The 20,083-nt window shown below is 42.2% G+C and overlaps 1 protein-coding gene across 9 annotated transcripts in view; it reads right to left on the bottom strand.

The window, feature by feature from the left end:
* Window positions 1-19,272, bottom strand: part of GNB1L (G protein subunit beta 1 like) — a 59,004-nt gene extending 39,732 nt beyond the window's left edge. For 3 of the 9 annotated variants that reach the window (XM_090063608.1, XM_090063615.1, XM_090063612.1), the window contains exons 1-2: window positions 10,907-11,025; window positions 3,018-3,131 (exon numbers count right to left, since the gene is read on the bottom strand). The gene's annotated coding sequence lies outside the window, so the exon portion shown is untranslated. Of the gene's footprint in view, window positions 1-3,017; window positions 3,132-10,870; window positions 11,026-19,253 lie in introns of those variants that run through there. The other 6 variants (XM_090063609.1, XM_090063614.1, XM_090063610.1 and 3 more) reach the window with 4 other exon arrangements.
* Between the last annotated feature and the right edge of the window lie 811 nt (window positions 19,273-20,083).

Raw genomic sequence — 20,083 nt, forward strand, 5'->3', positions numbered from 1 at the left:
CACATGGCTGTATCTGGGCACACAGGGTTGGGCTGGTGTGCCAAATCACATCCTGTGGACCATCCCCACACACTGAACCCATGTGGAATCCAGTCTCCAGACTGACCTGTGCCATTCATCCAGCCTGCAGGACTGGGTTGGGTGTCTCTGATCTAGTCCAAGGCTAACACTGGCATGGAACAGAAAATGCCATTCAAAATACACACTTCAGGTAGGTGGAGCTTACATCAGACTTCAAGTTATGATGGTGAAGGTCTAAAACCAGAGATTTTCCCAAGAGTTTTAAGTACAGAAGACTTTAAAAAAATTAACTACATTTTGAAGGCATGCAGTCTCTCAACATGTATGAGGTATAAACCCCCAACCACTCAGCATCAATTTCAAATACACAGTGATGGAACAGCTACGGATGAGGAAACAGTACTGGAGAAGTTAAACGACTCTCTAGGGCCTCACAACCAGCTGTGTGAGAAATGGGATTAGAAACGGGGAATTCTAGTGCCCAGTCCCCTGGTCAGACCATAAGACCATCCGTGTCTTTAGCATGCACATTTGGGGGATGGGGGAAGGCAGCGTGATCTGGTGGTTGGAAAAGAGGACGTGACAGTCAGGACCATGAGCTGCTCTATGGATTACAGCTTGTCACTTGGGGAACTAGCAAGGCACAGAGGTATTAAAGCTCTTGAAGCAACGAACCACTGCAATTACTTTAAATGAAACTTCATCTCATAAGTGGGCTCTGCACAGGCACCAGGGTCGGCCTGCACACATTATATTGAGAAATGGGACTTAGTATATTAATGTTGAAATCACTTCAAAACCTTGCATTTCTTTACTGGACAAAGCAAACTTCTATTCCAAAATACCACCCACAGCTACACACACCACTTCCTTTGGAAAAGGGTTTTAAAAAAGGGATGTCAGGGGAAAAAAGACAAGTGCTTTATCAACTAAAAGTAATGTAACTGTGGTCCCCAGCCACAGAACAGGTTAGGGGATGGTGAAAACCCACAATGAGCAGAAGCTCCCCAACAGAAGGGCATCAAGTCAATGTGCCATCTTTGGTATCTACAATGCACCCTGCATTCTCCCACACCTCTGATAAATCTTTTACTCTTTCAAGCAACAATGCCAGCTAAGCAAATTTAGGGTTGGTCTGTGGACCTTCTGAGCATCCTGTAAACTATGTGTGTTTACTTAGCCACCTTGTTTCCAGGTACTGGAAATAGGCAAACAAAATCCAGGAAGTCAAACAGCATGTTTGCAACCTTGAATGATGGTGACCATTTTTTTGGTTAATGCCAGTTACTACCAAAACAAAAATGAAGGTCTTGCATTAGCTCCACTTGTACGGAAGGAGTGGGGGGAAAATGATGTGTTCAACTGCAATCAAGGAAACACAGATGCCAACAGGAATGACTGACTATAAAAAGCTTTTCTTACATAAACACAGAAGGAAGAAATCCACACCCTCAATTGTTGAAGTGGGGGGTGGCACATGCAATGAGAACAACAAGTGGGAAAGAAACAAGCACCAAATGTCTCACAGGCTCCCATCTACCCCCAGCTTTACTCTTCTAGTTCAATATAGTGAAACTGTTATGGACAGGTGGGAGATTTTACTGTGTAAATGACTAAATTAAAGGACAACTGAAGTTTAAGGAGGCAGAACGAGCCAGGCTTAAAGAACTGCAAATTTCTCAGAGTAATGAGCTCAACTCCAGGAGGCAAGGCACATCTATGTGTGCCAGAGAGCAATGAGGCAGGGATCTGGCTACTCTGAAGTCTCACCTCCTCTACAGAAACAACTGTATAGGTCCTTTGCAAAAGTTCCATTCTGGGTAGCCTAAACACACCAGAGCCTAAGATACTACATATATGTACCTTAGGCCTGTGTAAAGCGGCTCCTATTTGCTTTGGATTTGGCCAATCACTGTCCCGAATCAATTCGGCAGCTGCCAAATCAGCCAGATATCTGAATCAGACAGACCCCATCGCCAGCCTGCTCTCCCAGACACGTCAACGCCCCAGCTCCCAGCTCTTTTGAAAAAAAAAAAAAAGGGCCCACTCACCAGGTCCTGCCAAGTGGGGGGGACGATCCCGCTGCCCCATGCTGTGTGGGGGGCTGTGCCATGAGCCCCCAGAAGCCCCGACGTCACTGCAGCAGCCAGCGAGTGCAGCAGGGCTTTTGCTTTTGTTTTGTTTTTTTTTAAAGAACCAGGAGCTGGGGTGGGTGGGGCAGCCATGGGAGGGCTGGGAGAGCGGGTGGGAGTCGGGGGGCTTATGGCAGAGCCCCCCCCACACAGCGTGGGGCAGTGGGGATTGTTTCTCCCCATCTCCCTCCGGGCAGTGGCTGGTGAATGGGGGCTTTATTATTATTTTTTTTAAGAGCCAAGAGCTGGGGCCAGGTGGGGCAACCATGGTGGGAGGGGGTGGCTGGGGGAGCAGGCAGGGGTCCCCCCCATGGTCCCCTTCCCCACCGCCTACTTACCAGCATGGAGTCTGAGTCCATCTCCCTGCGGCAAGGATTGCTCGAGTCTCTGAAGCTCTCAGAAACTTTTCTGAATCGATTAGGAGAGCTTTGAATCGATTCAACCCTTTTTATTGGTTTCCTGATTCGATTCAGATTCAGCTGCCCAATCAGGCCAAATCTCCTCTGAATCAAATCAGCACCCAAAACTTTACACAGCCTTAATGTACATAGACAAATGCAGCCATCCATAGCAAGTCCCCATGCAAGATATTATACATCTTAGCAGAGATCACCGCAGGAGCAGTCTCAAGGAAAACTAACAATGCTTTTGCCAGTTTATGCCACGTTACCTGCACAGAGCATATTTGGATTGATAGTGTTTAACTTAGTTACAATCTTCCAGGTGCAGGAATGGAATTGATCAGCCATTATTCAGAGAACTACAGGGCAAAAAACCAGAATGTGCATATTCTGCCAAACCATGATAATTACAGAACCACTCCCTCCCCAGCCATGTACCACCAAAACAGACTGTAAAGCTGACCTTGACTTGTGCAGAAGTCACTTTTTCTAAGGCCTCTGTTGCAGCAAGTTACTTTATTCTTTCAAGTTTCTTATAGGGGTTTCCACTTCATTTGCTTTCTGCATCTTCAAATCCCTGATTGAGAAGAAACAGAGATGCTGTCCGGCAATGTTCAGAAAGAAAGGGAGGACACAAAGATGTGCCAACTTGTATTTAAATTTGCAAACACAATAATTAAAAGCACATATAAGACTGAGCACTTGTAATAAATACAGCTGACAATTTGGAACTGAGCTACAGCATCCTACATCCCAGCTCACATTCAGGTAAAGAAGTCATCATGGCTACACACTGGACAATAGTGAGGACCAATTCTAACACCTGTACACCTGGTTGGCAAGTAAGGGCAAACACACCTGTGTCATCTGGCACTGCCTGATCACATGCAATATGTAATAGAACAATATAATTCTCCTATGTGTATATTTTATTTATTTTTAGAAAATAAAATATGGAATAGGCTCCAGGCAGAGGCAGCCTTGTGATGGATCTATCTCTTTCTAATTTTAATTTCAGATGCCTTATCTTTACCTTCAAAGCCCTATGCAGTCCTTGCCCACGCCTAAATCTCTTCTAGATGTCTCCTATTCTCCCACTTGGCCCTGCTCAGCCAGTTCAGCTCATTTATTGCTTACACTGGTTTTCTTTCCCCAAACGCAGCTCCATGCTTCTTTTTTTCCCCACAGTGCATTTAAAACTGATGAACCCTCACTGACCCCATATAGCATACAACTGCATTCATCTCCTACAAATCCTCCTTCACAACTAGTTGTTTGGGGCAGTCTATTAGCATTGGCCTTCTCTTTGCTTTTACTTTGATACTATCGCCCCATTTTAGTAAGTTAAAAATATATATATGCAACCAGTATGCCTCAAGTGACAAAACACTTGTCCTTTGCCGATGTCTTTCTTCCTTTACCACTAATCCTTGCTGTTTTAATTTACAATTCCACTTTCTCTCTTCTACTCAGAGAGAGTAGTACTTTATTCCACAAATAAGCTCAATATTTCAGGTAGCAATACTGGGCCATGACATTTTAAATACTTTAAGATAGGAATGTGCCTTTTTATTATCTGTAAAGATTCATGCTCCTTTGTGAGCTGGAATAAAACATATAATATTCACAGTACTGATCTCTGTTTGTGTAATTCCTCAGTCCCCAGCTCTCCAATCACCACTTTTCTATCATTCAAACTCTATTTACAATAACGAAAGCCTGTTTTTGAAGTAGAGGTAGAAATCTGTGACCAACTGAACCAGCTGTATGTGCTATATACAATATCTTTTCTACATCACACCTATTGTATGGAACTTACAAAAGTGATAGCTTTGTCAGCCACCAGCTAATCAAATGAGAAATTATTAGGCTTAGAGAAATAATGAAAGCAAAATCCAGCTGTGCATCTGTTGGACAAAAATCCCAGAATCTCCCATGTTAGCTCATGTGCATTTCAATTTCTGGGAAGAAAATAATGGGAGTGGCTCCACCCTGTCTCATGTGAGCTATAAAACAGATTTATTACCTGGGTTATATTCCGTGTTTTCTCCTGAGGAAAAGTAAAGAAAGTGGTGGAACAAGTTCATTTTTTTCCTGCAACCAGGATTTTCTTTATTATAAACAAAAAGTGAGTTTTGGACCCCATTCGTATCATATGGCCTTTTTATTTAATACTCTGGTCACACTTCCTACCTTCCTAAATCTTGTTGCACAGTCTTTTCTTTTCAGTGGGGAATCAACAGCTGTTCCAGACGTCTGAGCCTGCAAAGTCTTCCCTAGAATTCCTATCTGCTATATTTTTAAATTGAAATCCTTCCCTCTCACCGCAGTATCCAACATCATTGGCTCCCACTGGGACCTGGTAAAGTAACTCAAAAACTGCAAAATACTGGTGTGCATATCTCCTTGGTTAACTGAAGCTTAGCTTTATCTCTCTTTGTTCAGGTGCTCAAAAAAAGGAAAAGAGCAGCTAAGCAAGAAAGAGTAAGAAGAGAATATCTGGAAAGCTTGGGCTTTATACACCGGGGTCACGGGATTGGGATAAACCTCAGCAGGGGAGGTTTTCCTGTGTATCTTATTCTCTGACTGTAAAAACTCCCCTCTGACCCTCAAAAATAAATCATGAGAAAGAGTTTGATGACTAAGACTTTTTTCCCCCACTTCCAAACTTCTCTTCCAACTTACACTGTGGCATTATAATTTTATTTAGGGCTTATTGGCTGTCCGATCCACACACTGAATTTTATGCTGGGCGATTCATTTACAAAACAGATTATCCCCAACAGGTTATTCCCAACATACTGCAATAAAAAGTCTGAAATATGTTTTAAGTACATTTCTCAACCACACTGCAGCCTGGACTTTTGCAAAACTTTGGCACAGTTTGGGAACACAATTAATAAAAAGTATAGAGAGGGTCTGTTAAGTGGGTCAGTGCCCTCATGCAGTAGGATTTGCAATGTAAATAGGACCAAAATATCCACATTTTACAGCTTCAATGGTCTATCGAGCAACTACTGTGGAATAGGTCATATTTCCTCCAAATGGTATACCTACTACTTTGACAGATTTCAAAACTCTAATTACATGAAAGAATCACAAAATGCTTTAGTGCAAATCATATATAAATTACTACACAGCTAAAATAGTAAATTCTGAGTAAAGCTACAATAAGTATAATGTAATACAATGCATCAGAATACAGCTTCTCAACTAGAGCTGTGAATAACACACCGTTTATCCAGAGGAAAAACTAACTGTGCAGTACACGACTAAAGCTCAGGAGTCCACTTCTTGTCACGCACTCATGTACCAAATCTAAGCTCAAAAAGAAGGTTTTCTCAAGCCTCAGCTGGGACAAAAACTAAGCATTTTTTCATGGATTTATTTCATTCTTATTGCTTTGTGCTCATGTTTACAGCTCCACAGAGACCAATAATTTTGAAAGAGCTCAGTGGTTACAGTAGTTTTTGAGTCATTGCTAATTTGAAACCCTTTGTTTGTATAACCAAATACATTTGAATGGGTCAAACTTAAACCTTAAAAAAGAAGAAAAACAAAACAAAACAAATAACACACCTACATGCATTTTTTGGACCAGAGTGTCACTTAACTTATGCTATATCTTATTCCTTAAATATACTGTATACATTACAAATGCACGTATACAAATCTGGGAATGTTTTACAGCAAAACAACTCAAAGGAAGCTATTCTAAAGGGAAAACATCAAACTTTTGATTTATCATAATTAAATATTTCTCTAAGGCCCCAACTATGGCGGACAGTGATTGACAGAGCTACTGTTTCACTAGAGCTATACAACTAAGAGTTATTGCAGAATAGTATTTATTTACAGAATATTTATTTACAGACTAGTATTTATTTCCGTAATAATAATTACAGAATTATTACAGAATAGTAACTATTCTAGTCAATTTTCCATGAAAGTACATCTAATACCGTGCTTCTTAACTATTCCAATGAAACAGTATGTTGTTAGAGCCAGGTTTATGCAGAATTAGTACTCTAATTAAAATATGCAAACGCAGCATATGATACAGATGTGCTGACATAATTACAGCCTACAAACTGCTGGAAGTTTAAAAGCATGTGAGGAATACTAGTTAAGGGTTGGGTTCCAAAAGGTAGTCTACCATATCTTTAAATGCAGCTATAAACATGCAAAGCACCAAACACTTGCTCAATACATTTGCTTCCCAAGGATATTAAGATTCCAAGCTGCTAATTTTTACAAGATTTTCACTCTTGTTAGCAGTGCAGAGACAACACATATGTAGGATTAGAAGCTGGTATACATCAATAGAATTAATCCTGATTGCAGAATCCTTCTGATTGCAGAATCTTTATGAGGACATACAAGCAAGAAAGAATCCAGCTAGACTTTATAATCCTGGGATAATTGTATGACACCAAGAGAAACACTTGTAAACTGGGCAAAGTCGATTAAGCATAATTAAGAGACAATAAATAAAGGACCCAAAACCCTACTTTCAACAGCTGCAACTGCACAACTGCAATTAAAAAATTTACAAAAATGCCCTCTGTCATTCCAAATAACTCAGGCCCGCATACTTAATTTGCTCTGAGTGGACAAAAAGAAGGTGGACTTATGCACAGAGCAGAAGTGACTAACCAAAAAGCTTTCAGTTGTAGTCTCTCTCCAAATGCCTGATGGAAAAAGTCACCAAGACTGGGATGGAGCCAAGGGAGTTAATGATGGGCAAGTCAGGAAAAGGCAGCACTAAAAAACACAACTCTCACACAGCAGGCTGCTCCACAAGAAGCATGTCAAAGATGAAATGTTATCTGAAGATGCAAGACAACACAGGGCGGTATCCCACTGACTCTGCGTGCTTGCTGGTCTCAGGCTATGAGGCAGAGAGAGGCAGTTAGCCGTGTTAGTCCGCAACCGGTCAGAAGGCAGGTCGGGTTGCACCTTTATAGACTAACTAAATAAGATATAGAGAGAGAGCACAAGCTTTCATGGGCTAATGTTCGCTTCATCAACTGCTGTGAAAGGACATGAACAGGCAGAGTCACTAGTCAGTAGAGCCGCAGAGTTTGGATGTTCGTTTGCTTTACACTTCAAGTTTCTTGCACACAAGGCGATCATGTGGGTGCACCCACTCTCTCTCCATTTCCCTCTGTCCATCAGTCTTCTTCTCCCTCCCTCTCTTCCTCTTTCTTTCTTTTTCTCTCTTGGGTGGCTCATGTCCACCACACTTGCATCCTTGCCACTCGCCCCGACACAACATGGCGGCTACAATCAGTGGCACCAGTGCTCACACCAGCCTGCCCTGAGTGGTGCACGCTTTATAAGCTACCCATTACTAAATCGACTGGCAACTTCCAGTGGTGGTTACTGCATGGGATACTGGCCACCGGCACTCTCATCCATCACATGGACATGGCTGCATCAGCAGCCTGTCTCTTTTGCCTGGGGAGATAGAAGAGGATTTATTCCACACCTTCTGCAGGTTCCCCCAGCTGTTGCCGCTCTTTGCTGCCCTCAGCACCTTGTTTGAGGCATTAGACATGGACCTCTTGGAGGCTACCTATTTCTTTCCCATACCGGGTGGCAGAGGGGGGTGTCTTCTGCCTGGCCAACTTTCTGCTTGGTCAGGTCGAGGTGGCCATCCTCAAGAGCTGCAGGAACCAGCTCACTGTGGCTGTTTCTGATGACGCCCTGTGACTTTTTCAGTTCTTGGTCTGGGCGCTCCTGACACTGGAATTTGAACATGTGGTCAGTCCTCCAGCAGACAGGACCCACACGCCAAGCATGCAGGGCCATCCAAGGGGCGCTCTGCAGCATTGAGGGCAGCCACTTAGTTCTCACACTGTGATACTGCTCAACCCTTCCCAGGGTACGACAGGGGTCTGAGCAGGCTGATGTTGTACTAGCTGCTTTTGTTTTTAGACTGTGAGGGCAGGCCCTGTGGTCCACAGCCCCAGGCTCTGTCTATCGTACCTGGGGCCCTGCATGGGCTGTCTTGTCTTTTGTTGTGGGATTGCTACTCCCTTTTGCCCCTTAATAAATGTTTATAGAAAGTCAAACAAGTCTTTTTTTCTTTCTTTTTTCTTTCTTATGATTTCTTTCTCCTCCTTCTTTCTCTCCGAGACCACCTATTTGTTTTCTCGCCCATACTGGGCAGCAGAGGTGGGTGTCATTTGCTTGGGCGACTTTTTGCTTGGTCGGGCTAAAATGGCCATCCTCAAGAGCCACAGGAACAGCCTCGCTGAAGCTGGCTCTGATGACACCCTGAGACTCTTTCAGTTCTTGGTCTGGGCGCACCCAACACTGGACTTTGAACATGTGGTCCTCAGTAGACAGGACCTGCCTTCCTGGCACGCTGGGCCATTCAGGGGGTGCTCTGCAGCATCGAGGGCATCCGTTTACTCCTCGCGCTGTGATACTGCTTGCCCTTTCCTGGGGTACCACCAGGGGTCTGAGCAGACTGTTGTTGGACTAGCTACTTTTGGTTTTTTTAGACTGTACGGGCAGAGCTTGCAAGCCACAGCCCCAGGCTCTGTCTGTTACACCTGCGTCCCCGCATGGGCAGTGTTTTATTATATTGTTGGGTTGTTACCCCCTTTTCCCCTTAATAAACCTTAATAAAAAGTCAAAAGTCTCTTTTTCTTTCTCTTTCTCTCCTCTTACACTTTCTTTCCCTTTCTCTTTTTTTCTCCTCTTTCTCTTTTGTTCCCATTTCTTTCATTCCCTCCTTTCTCTCTTTCATTCCCTCCTTACTCTTTTTCTCCTCTTTCGTTCCCTCCTTACTCTTTCTTTCCCTTTCTCTTTCCCTTTTGTTCCCTCCTTTCTCTTTTTTCTCCTCTTTCATTCCCCCCTTTCTCTTTCGTTCCCTCCTTTCTCTTTCTCTTTTCTCCTCTTTCGTTCCCCCTTTCTCTTTCTCTTTTCTCCTCTTTCATTCCCCCCTTACTCTTTCTTTCGTTCCCTCCTTTCTCTTTCTCTTTTCTCCTCTTTCGTTCCTCCTTTCTCTTTCGTTCCCTCCTTTCTCTTTCTCTTTTCTCCTTTCGTTCCTCCTTTCTCTTTCGTTCCCTCCTTTCTCTTTCTCTTTTCTCCTCTTTCATTCCTCCTTTCTCTTTCGTTCCCTCCTTTCTCTTTCTTTTCTCCTCTTTCGTTCCTCCTCCTTTCTCTTTTCTCTTTTCTCCTCTTTCGTTCCTCCTTTCTCTTTCTCTTTTCTCCTCTTTCGTTCCTTTCTCTTTCGTTCCCTCCTTTCTCTTTCTCTTTTCTCCTCTTTCGTTCCTCCTTTCTCTTTCGTTCCCTCCTTTCTCTTTCTCTTTTCTCCTCTTTCGTTCCTCCTTTCTTTCGTTCCCTCCTTTCTTTCTTTTCTCCTCTTTCGTTCCTCCTTTCTTTCGTTCCCTCCTTTCTCTTTCTTTTCTCCTCTTTCGTTCCTCCTTTCTTTCGTTCCCTCCTTTCTCTTTCTTTTCTCCTCTTTCGTTCCTCCTTTCTCTTTCTCTTTTCTCCTCTTTCGTTCCTCCTTTCTCTTTCGTTCCCTCCTTTCTCTTTTCTCCTCTTTCGTTCCTCCTTTCTCTTTCTCTTTTCTCCTCTTTCGTTCCTCCTTTCTCTTTCGTTCCCTCCTTTCTCTTTTCTCCTCTTTCGTTCCTCCTTTCTCTTTCTCTTTTCTCCTCTTTCGTTCCTCCTTTCTCTTTCGTTCCCTCCTTTCTCTTTTCTCCTCTTTCGTTCCTCCTTTCTCTTTCGTTCCCTCCTTTCTCTTTTCTCCTCTTTCGTTCCTCCTTTCTCTTTCTCTTTTCTCCTCTTTTGTTCCCCCTTACTCTTTCTCTTTTCTCCTCTTTCATTCCCCCCTTACTCTTTCTCTTTTTTCTCCTTTTTCGTTCCCTCCTTACTCTTTCTCTTTTTTCTCCTTTTTCGTTCCCTCCTTACTCTTTCTCCTTCTCTCCTTTCTATTTCTTTTTCTCCTTTCTCTCTCTTTTTCTTCTCTCTTTCTTTTTCTCCTTTCTCTCTCTCTTTCACTCTTTCTTACGTTTACAAAAGAATAAAACAAGCCACTTTTACAGGAAAAAACAGAGGCACAACCAAAGCCTCCACATTTCCCGGGACAACCTGGCCGAGCCGCCCCCGCACGACGGCTCCCGGCCGGGGCACTGGCGGCGGAGGCGGCGGCCGGCAGAGGGAGCGCGAACCGAGCCCAGAGCTGCCAGGACCAGCCTCAGCCCCCTCCCCGCTCCCCGGCGGCTCTAACGGCTCCGCCCGCCGATGCGTGGACCCCTCCCCCCCGCAACGGGGTTCCCATGGTAACAGCGGCTGCAGCACCTCGCGGGGGCAGGACCCTGCCACTCCTCGCCTCACCGGTGTCCGGGGGAGGGTCACGCCGGCGGAGCGATGATGCTGATCAGGAAGCGGATCGGCCGCTCGGCACTCTACTGGCTGCTCCTGACAGGCCAAGACCGCGCTAGAGGAGCGCCGAGCACCGCGATCGCGTCCCGGCAGCCAGGAGCCAGTCACGTGGGCGGTGACAGGCTGCATGACGTCACGGCCTGGGGACGTGCGCGTGAGCCGTTAGGGCAGAGCTGGGCAGTGGCTGGTTCGCGCGCGGCGGTTGCTCTCGCTCTGTAAACCGGCTTCTCGGTTCCTTTTTCAAGCTCCTCTTTACCTGTCCGTTTGACTCGGGACACCATTTAACTTTTTTTATTAGCAAATACACATTTTGAATGAAATCCTAACTAGCCTGTGCAATTCATTGCTAACAACTCTGAATTGCGTAGATGTTTTTTTTAATTTTTACTGTATGCCAAGACAAATTAGCCAAAACCAATTCCAAATCCGAGAGTCGGTCCAGATCCGTGAGTGGCCCCCCAGGGAACTGACTCGAATGCTGCTCCTTACCCCAGTTCCTTGTTCCCCCTCCTGGTTCCTCTGCCAAGCTAATCCTTATCTAGCCACTTGACGCACGGTATTATTTTAATCCTTTTATTAGCAAATGCAGGGTTTTGATGAAATCTTAAGTATAGCCTGTGCATTTCATTGCTAACAACTTTGAATTGTGTAGGGTTTTGCTTGGAAAAAGAAATGGGGAATAAGGAACCAGCCTGCTGCACAAGGTTGCCCGGTTCCTGGTTCCTTTACCCCAAGCTAATCCTCACCTATTTATTTGACACGTAATATTCAAAGTTTTTATTAGTTAGTACACGTTTTGGATGAAATCCTAACTGTAGCCTGCCTAATTCATTACTAACAACCTTGAATTGTGTAAAGATTAGTGTGGAAAAAGGAGCGAACTTCAGCCTCACTGCAGTACAGGAGCCCGAGAGCAGAGAGGCTGGGTGCACCCTCTCCTCACGCTTCCCCCCCACCCCTCACCACAGCTTTCTAAAGAAACACCAGTGATGGGTAGGGGGCCTGCCCTGAGACTCCTCAAGAAACCTGGGTGCTCAGAGTTGACTTCCTCCACGTCACCACAGGCAAAGTTGGCATCCCCTGTGTCCCCCACCGCCCAAGTTGGGATCTCCAGCTGGATGACCAAAATCCCTTTTGAAAATCTGTACATTAGTTTATGGGTACAAAACAGGAACCAGCATTTTAAAATCTGGTGCTGTGGATTCCAGTGTTAATAGAGTGAATGATGCATATATGTTAAACCCAGGCACTGCCATAGTCACGGTGGTTTTCTAAATGTGTGGCTTGGTCAGGAATTGTACGAGAATAATGTTGGACACTGCTGTGATTTGTCCATATTAGTCATTAATATTGAGACTATAGTGACATCTGTGGAAATGTTAAAACAATCATGTTACACAGAGGCAGAGGGGCTAAGGGATTACAAGCAGGACTTGGAACTCAGAATTAGCCACATCCTTTTCATGTGCGTGAGATGGTGTCTGTGTTACACGGCTTAACTTCAGAGGTTATTATGAGCACTTATACATTACAGTGATAGGCACCACAGAAAACCTGTAATACATATCATTCAAAGTACTATATAGCTCCATATAAGGGAAACTGCCAAGCAGAAGGATATGCCCACCGAAACAGACTTGCACTCTGAAAAACTGTTTAAAAACCAAAGGAAGGGACTTGAAAAGATGCAAAGCTAAACAAACACTCCTGGTAAATTGGATATTATATCAGACTTTCATTAACATGGATCTTTTATATATAAAAATTGAGTTCTGGTAAACAGTGTAGGACATTATTAAAATGGCTCTTTTAACAAAATAAATCCCACCCTCAGTATGGGCCAGTTGAAAAGAAAATATACATTAGCAATCCTGACAGTAATATTTAGCTGTACATTTTAAATCTGTAAAAACCTTTTCTCCATCCATTCATGGCAACAACTGCAAAGCAGAGTTCTCTTCAGTGTTGCTCGTATCCAAACGGAGCCGTGTCATTAAATAAACCTCTTTCTTTTTAAAATGACTTTCATTGTTAAACGCTGCAGTGCCAAACCGCAGCACCACCGAACAGCAGCCTCACTTGGAGTGAAGAACAGCAATTCTTATAGAAACTAGCAGCTGGCAAAGGGCACCTTTGCTCAAGCAGGCAGTACAGACCCCTCTCTTATAACTTGCAGTGTTTCTTTCCATTCACACAAGATGCACTTGGGAGGAAAAAAGGGTGCGACAAAACAAGGATTAATTTGTTTATGTTGCCAGGTTCTAGAGATAAAAATACCACCTCATTTTTGTAGTGTTTGAGGGGTAGATTCTCAGCTGGCATAAATTGTTACAGTTCCAATAAGGTTCCACTGAGGAGCTGCCTTTATACTGTGTTTCTTAAAATAATGCTTTGTATTTCTATGCCGTTTTTATCCAAGGATCCCAGGCGGCTTTTCAAAGATAAATCAGAACACGGCTGTGCTGGCAGATAAGTGATATTCTATCCCATTTTAAAGGGTCAAACAAAGGCAAAGATATCTAAGTGACTGGTCCAACTTTACATGGTAAAAAATGATAAAGATGGTCATTTTTTCTGTTCCATTTGGGTACTTATATCGTACACATCACCCTGGTATCTGGCCCAGGAATCTTGATTCCTTGGTCCAAGTACTACATCACCCTCTCCTTGAACAGGATTACTAGTAAATGGTTATAAAAACTCACTTACACTGGTGATGTAATTCTGTACTTTTCCTTATTAATAATTTCTAAAGCACAGACAATATCCTCAGTATTGTACCCTGCACAAATGGACTTGAATTACTTTTTTCCATTTTTCCGGGAAGTGACCTGAATTAAAGAGACTTAAAATTGCAGCCTGCTGCTATAAAATTCTGGGTATTTTAAAGCCACATGTTCATTGTATCTTTAACTTTTTAATTTGCTGAGAAATAAAAGGTTTATTAGAATATGATGCAGTGAATACTCCCTGCAGTCTCCTTGAAACTGAAACACCCTCTTGTACTTTTAAGAGTACAAAGATAATGAGCTACATGGAAGATAAAGTGGTTACAAGAGCTAAGGAATAGAAGAATCCCATTAATTAACTATGAGTTAATGTGACCACAAATTTATTACACTTGAATGCAATCTGTAATTTAGAGTTCCATCACACAACAAGTTTTCACATGCTATTTATCACCAAGGGGGTCCCCAAAATGGTTGGATTTGAATTTTTGCAGAGCAAAAATCTATATATTATCACACCTGTCATATTATTAGTATTAAATATTTCTTATGAAGAACTTAAATAACTAAGGCATCAGTCCTGCACTGAGACCAATTCTGTCACTTCCTATTGAAGGGTCTTAATTTCAATTATCCTAAAAACAGGCACCTGGATACCCTTCTCTTTTACAATTTAGTCTTGGTGTCCATATAATTTTACTTTGTCATTGTTCATATAAATGTTTTAATCTTCATGGGGGAATATTGGTTCAGTTCTTTTTTTCTTTTTAGCCATCAGGCATCTAGTCAAATAAGCCATTCAACCTATTAACTTCAAAATAAACACTCTTTTTATTGTGAACAGTGCCAAGCTCCTTAGATAAAGCTTCAGGTCTCAAATCCAAAAGACACACTGTGTCCTTTTAATAATTTAATAGTAGAAAACCTTTATTTGCCCAGTCCTGTGGCATTCTGGAGGTTTTCAAGGATTCTGGTTTAGGTTTCGGGATTAGGTGAAACTAGAGTGCCTTAAACCTCTTTAGAGGTTTGGGATTAGATCTACATCAGCCTAATATAGCCTTTCTGTGCAAAGCTAAATTAAACAGCACGAATATTTGTTGCACACTGATTCACAGGTGTTTGGCAGAATACCAGAAAACATAAAGGAACCACTGGAAGAATCATGAAGGCAAAGCTGTAGAAACATGAGCATTAGCTAAGTACTGCAGTATCACTTGCAACTGTGGGGTCTTTCAGAATGTGCTTCTAAGTGATTTTAAGCATGGATATCATTTTTATGTGCGTCTCTAGCATAAATGTGAGTAAATTGAAGATCTATCGTGCAAATGGATCAAGGATTTTTATTTGGGTATCACATTTTGGTAATTGCTGCCTGTTTTATAGCAAATGTATATTAAAGATTGTCAAACAGCTGATATCACTGAAGCTCCATTGTTTTATTGTCCACATAAATTGTACTCTTTGTCTGAGGTATGCGCAGCACTGACAACATGTGCTAGTTCATAAGGAGACAAGCAAATAGATTTATATTTATTATTAAAACATCACCATGTCTGGCTCAGAAATCAGGCATATGCTTCTTTGATGACAATGGATTAATTGAAGGAGATAGGTTAGTAGTCTAAGCACTAGGCTTAATGAACCAAGATTCCCTGGCTTCGTCAACAAGGAGGATTTTAAGCAGTTTATGCACTAACCCAGGTGGCAATGGGAATATTTCTCCTCACGGACTCTACTCTGTAGTGTAGGGCTCCAGTGTTTTATGTGCTATGACTAAGATGAGTAGGATTAATTTAGATGAATAAGAGTAGCTTATATTATCTCAGAGCTATTGCTTCAGACTGCATGAAGAATCAGGCAGAAAACACTGCCCCGACTTACGTTGCATTCATAATTGAAACACAAGATTGGAAGGTTTGGCAGTCATGCACCATTGCTTTTATAATTTTGACGGTATTTTACTATCAGGTATTGTGGAGTCACTAAAATCAATTTTCTATCCTTAGAGGGTAACCACTTTTAATCATTACCCAATTTAAAGCAAAGATGAAAGGCTCTTCACCTATCTGTGAGTTAGTCAACCTCCAAAGAGAAGTCTACGTTTAATGTATGTTTTTCTAATCAGCGATATAGTGAAAATAGTGATTCTTCCATTCACATGATCTCAAAAGCTTTATCTGAAGCAACACAGCTTTTCATTGCAATCAAAATAGAAATGGAGAGGCAAGGGACAGGCAATTTTTTGGTTATTTGATTAAAGGTTTTTAGGAAGGGAGTTAAAGAGGGAGAAAGACTTCTCAGAGGATGAGGGATATTATTTTATTTTAACTAGATAGGATACCAATTCAGTAAAATGTTTAAGCACATGGATTCAGAGAGATGGAAGTAAGGGCCTAAAGTCAGGCACTAGCTTGAATACTTCGAATAGGTATGTAAATAATGCCACTTTAGTAAAGTGGGTCTGGGGTATACATACTGATCTACTTTTAAATGGCTCATTTTTCTATTATGGAAAAAACTGTCCCCAAAGTTACAGGAGTAATTAGTAACTTCTCCTAATGTACATTTACCTTCTACCTATTTTTGTGCTCCCATAGCAAGCTTCTTCAAACATAAATTATGTGATTTGACTATATGTCTTCCCAGTTTCTAAAGATGATAGATTCTCTAATGATCTGTGTTGGAGGTTAATTGGAAAGACTTAATAAGCATGGCAGCATAGCTACATAAAATGTTATGATGGCCTCAGAGTTGCATATGGTTTAATCTTTAGATGTACGTTTTGAGATAAGGAGGGATTCTTCCCCTCCACAGTAGTTTATGAAAGGAAGGACAGAGGAAATTTTTATCATCTGCCTGACCAAGGACATAATCATAAAATAATGAACATATGAATAATGAAAGTATTAAGAGCCAAGGGAGGCTGAGTGGGAGTTCTGTTTCACGCGACTGATTTACTCTCGAAAAACAGAACACCCAACAACTTCATCTGTAAATTAAATGGCTATATGAGCATGAATAATAATTGTGGCAAATACACAGCTATTTCCACTGGTGTTTTTATGTTACAAAACCACAACAGTTCTCAGCCCTAATCTCACTCAGATAAAACAATGAGGGCTAGTAGCTCTGAATTAGCACTTTGAAACCAACCTTTAAAATGTTGGTATGGGCAGTCCTCAGACTTATGACATAATCAGTTCCTGAAAAATGCCTCAAGTCAAAACGTTGTAACTTAGAACTGTTTTTCCCATAGGAAACAGTGTTATAAATGGGGACTGGTACCTGAACCAAGGCCCGATACCCTATTTTCACCAAAAACCCCCAGAATTTTGTACTCAATCAATTATAGATGAATAATATAGCTACATTAATGCATTTATATTGCAAATAGCAATCATACTGATTTGGAAGGACTTCTTTGAGGAGACTTTGATGGACTTTTTGAAAGGCTCTTGGTTGGACTTTTTGACGGGTTCTTGGCTGGAGTCTTCTCAGGAGTCTTGGCTGCAGGTTTTTCTAGAGTCTCGTCTGCTTTCTTAAAGAAAGCGTCCAAGGAAGTTTGGACAGATGTTCTCCAGGGACATGGGCGATGCAGCAAACTTGCATTGCATCAGATCAAGCGTTGTGAAGTCAAAACTGACGTCAGACAGTTGAAACAGCGTGTCAATTGATAAACGTTGTAAGTGCAAAACGTTGTAACTTGAAACATTGTAAGTCGATGACTGCCTGTACATTTAAGTTTAAAAAAACAGAAGAGACAAAGAGCTGCTGTTTGGACAGCTCTAGAAGGCAAGCCCTACTGTTCTTTGTTAGGAACATGCTGTAACATTTTGAATAGTTTCTTCTTTGCGTGGGAAGGCCCTGTGTTGGGTACTGCTACATCCAACTTAGTTGAAGTTGGTAGGGGTTTGACCTCAGACCCTAAAATGGTGTTTCAATGGGAATTAGATGCCAGAGCACCTTTGAAGAGTGAGGCCCAAAGCCTCACTCTTTGGGCATTTTCCGTGCTGTCCTTTAGAACAATAAAAACACAGAACACTGAGGTGTTCCTCATCCCCAGAGCAAGAAAAAAAAAATCAGCACCTGGAGGTTAGTACCGATTCACAATAAAGAGGAAAGTGAAAAGGGAAATTCAAAAAGTCTAAAGCAAAAATGAAGAATTAATCTGCTCCAGAGAGAAGTAAAACCCAAACACATGAATTCAGAGGTATCAAGCCAGCACAATGACATTACCATTTGGGAAACTGAGGGCCTGCTCCTTCTGCAACTGACACTGATGTAACTCAAAAAAAATCACTGCACTAATGCTATTACTCCATCTAAAGTAAAAGAAGAATCAGGTCTTTGGTTTCAGAATGACAAAGGAGCTATACAAGTGATGCTCAGACTGGAAAGGTCACACACCCATTTGCTTTCTGTAGCAGTGGGGAAGAGATCTGCTTAAAAATTAGAATGGTATCAAAGAACGAAAGAACCAGGTGCTATTCCTCTGGGAGATTCCCTGCAAATAATGCTCCGTCATTCTCAGTGAGTGCAGGCTAGGGCCCTTCTCACAGCAGCACTCAGAGAAAAACTGATAGGTTGCTTATTCATAAAAATTAGGGATGGATCCAGATACAATTCCAAACATGAATGCCAGTGGACTAAGGAGAGAAGAAGACAGCAGTCCAAACTCTTATCTGCAGTGAATTGCAAATAGCACATTTTTTTCTTATTAAGGTCTGAACAAAAACCTGAATGTAAACAGCCCCAAGTTTTAGGGAATTAAAATGTGCAGTCTGAGTGTGGTTGCTTTGTCCTATATCTACAATGTAGCTGTTTTGTCATAGATTTTTTCCTTAAGGTAAGGTGTGCAGGTGGCAATGAATGTGTGCGATTCAAAGAAAGCCAGCTAAAGGCTGAAGCAGACACACACACTGCCCAGCAGCATGAGATAGTTTAGTATAACAAAACCAAGATCCCTGCCCCACCTCCTGAGTTTATCCTTTAAAGACTGGTCCTGTGCTCACAGCTGGAGTTTATGTGAGTCCTGCCTTATTAATTAACTGTAGCCACTGTTTTCCCCCCTTGAATTCCAACAGAAGTCATTAGAAAGCAGATACCTCACTTGTAACAGCTGGCTCATTTACACCCCACCAACCAATTCATGGGATTTGTTCCCATCCTTTCTCTATTCAGAGGAAAGTGGTAAAATCAGGAGTTTGAGAAGGCAAAAAATAGGTACAATGATCTTTAAAATAGCTACAACAATCTTAATAAAGCCATTTGGTGCAATGCTGAAAACTTGGAGGTCGAATCCAGGGTGCCTGTGAACTGGGAAGTGTCAGTTTCACCTAACACATGGGGGGAAAGCCCTCCCCTGTCTCCTGTATCCTCCTTAAAATAGGATCTGTATCAAAGTAGCAGCTTATTTTCTTCACCACAGGCTGTTGCTGTCATTACAGCAAGGTCTCATTTTTATTTAATGCCAGAGTTAACAGTCACATAAAATCTGCACAGGTGAAGGGAGCAGACACCATTAAGTTGTGCAATGTGACTCTCTGGGAATTTTGTGAACGTTCACGTACCTCAGATTTATTTATTTTTGGCTGAACCAACTCCAGATCCTCTCTCCTTCACATACGGTGGTCTCAATCCAACCATCAGGTCTGCCACGAGCCCCACTGCAGCCGGTACCCCACCGTCTGCCATCACAGGTCCAGTTAGTTCTTGTTTTAAATGTGTAGCCAAGGTATAATGATACTAAAAATGCATCGCTGCTGTGCTCTAAATCAGAGATTTCAGAAGAGATGCCTCAGCAGAGAAAAGCTTTCATGAGGCTGCTCTGAGACTCCTTTCTGCTGAGAAGGGGCAGAGGTGAGCCAGTGTCAAGCAGTTCCATCATTTCCAGACCTTTTGAGACACAGGAAGTTTGACCATGTTAGCAGCAGTTCTTAAAAATTAGCGCAAACTACATGCATTAATGTGAAATGCATATTCTGGATGTGTTCGCACGGTGCCCAGCAAAATAAAACCCTGGTCCCAAATAATGACTCTGAACAGGGCCATAATAGAGATAACAGAACAGTCCTAAAGCAAAAAATCAGCATGTCCTTTTGGGGTGACATTCTTCTGCTAGGTTCTTCTTCACTAGCTACAAATCCTTTGGCTCTCTCCCCACTCTGGCTGAAATCAAGCAGTTGTTGCTAGCACATTTTCAGTGGTTGGGTGGGGAAGAGTTTTAATTCTATTATAATCACCCCATTTGTGATATGGATCATGTAACATGAAAACTCCCACCCTCCTAAAAGCCTAACTGTAAGGCTTTCAGACAGTGTGTAAGAGGGGTGATGGGCTCATAATACGTTCTGTTTGTATAGTGCCTTTTATTCAAGTGTCTCAAAGTGCTTTTACAAGT

The sequence above is a fragment of the Crocodylus siamensis genome, chromosome 9, assembly GCF_052110815.1.
Source record: "Crocodylus siamensis isolate JL-2025a chromosome 9, ASM5211081v1, whole genome shotgun sequence".
NCBI classification, from domain to species: Eukaryota; Metazoa; Chordata; order Crocodylia; family Crocodylidae; genus Crocodylus; species Crocodylus siamensis.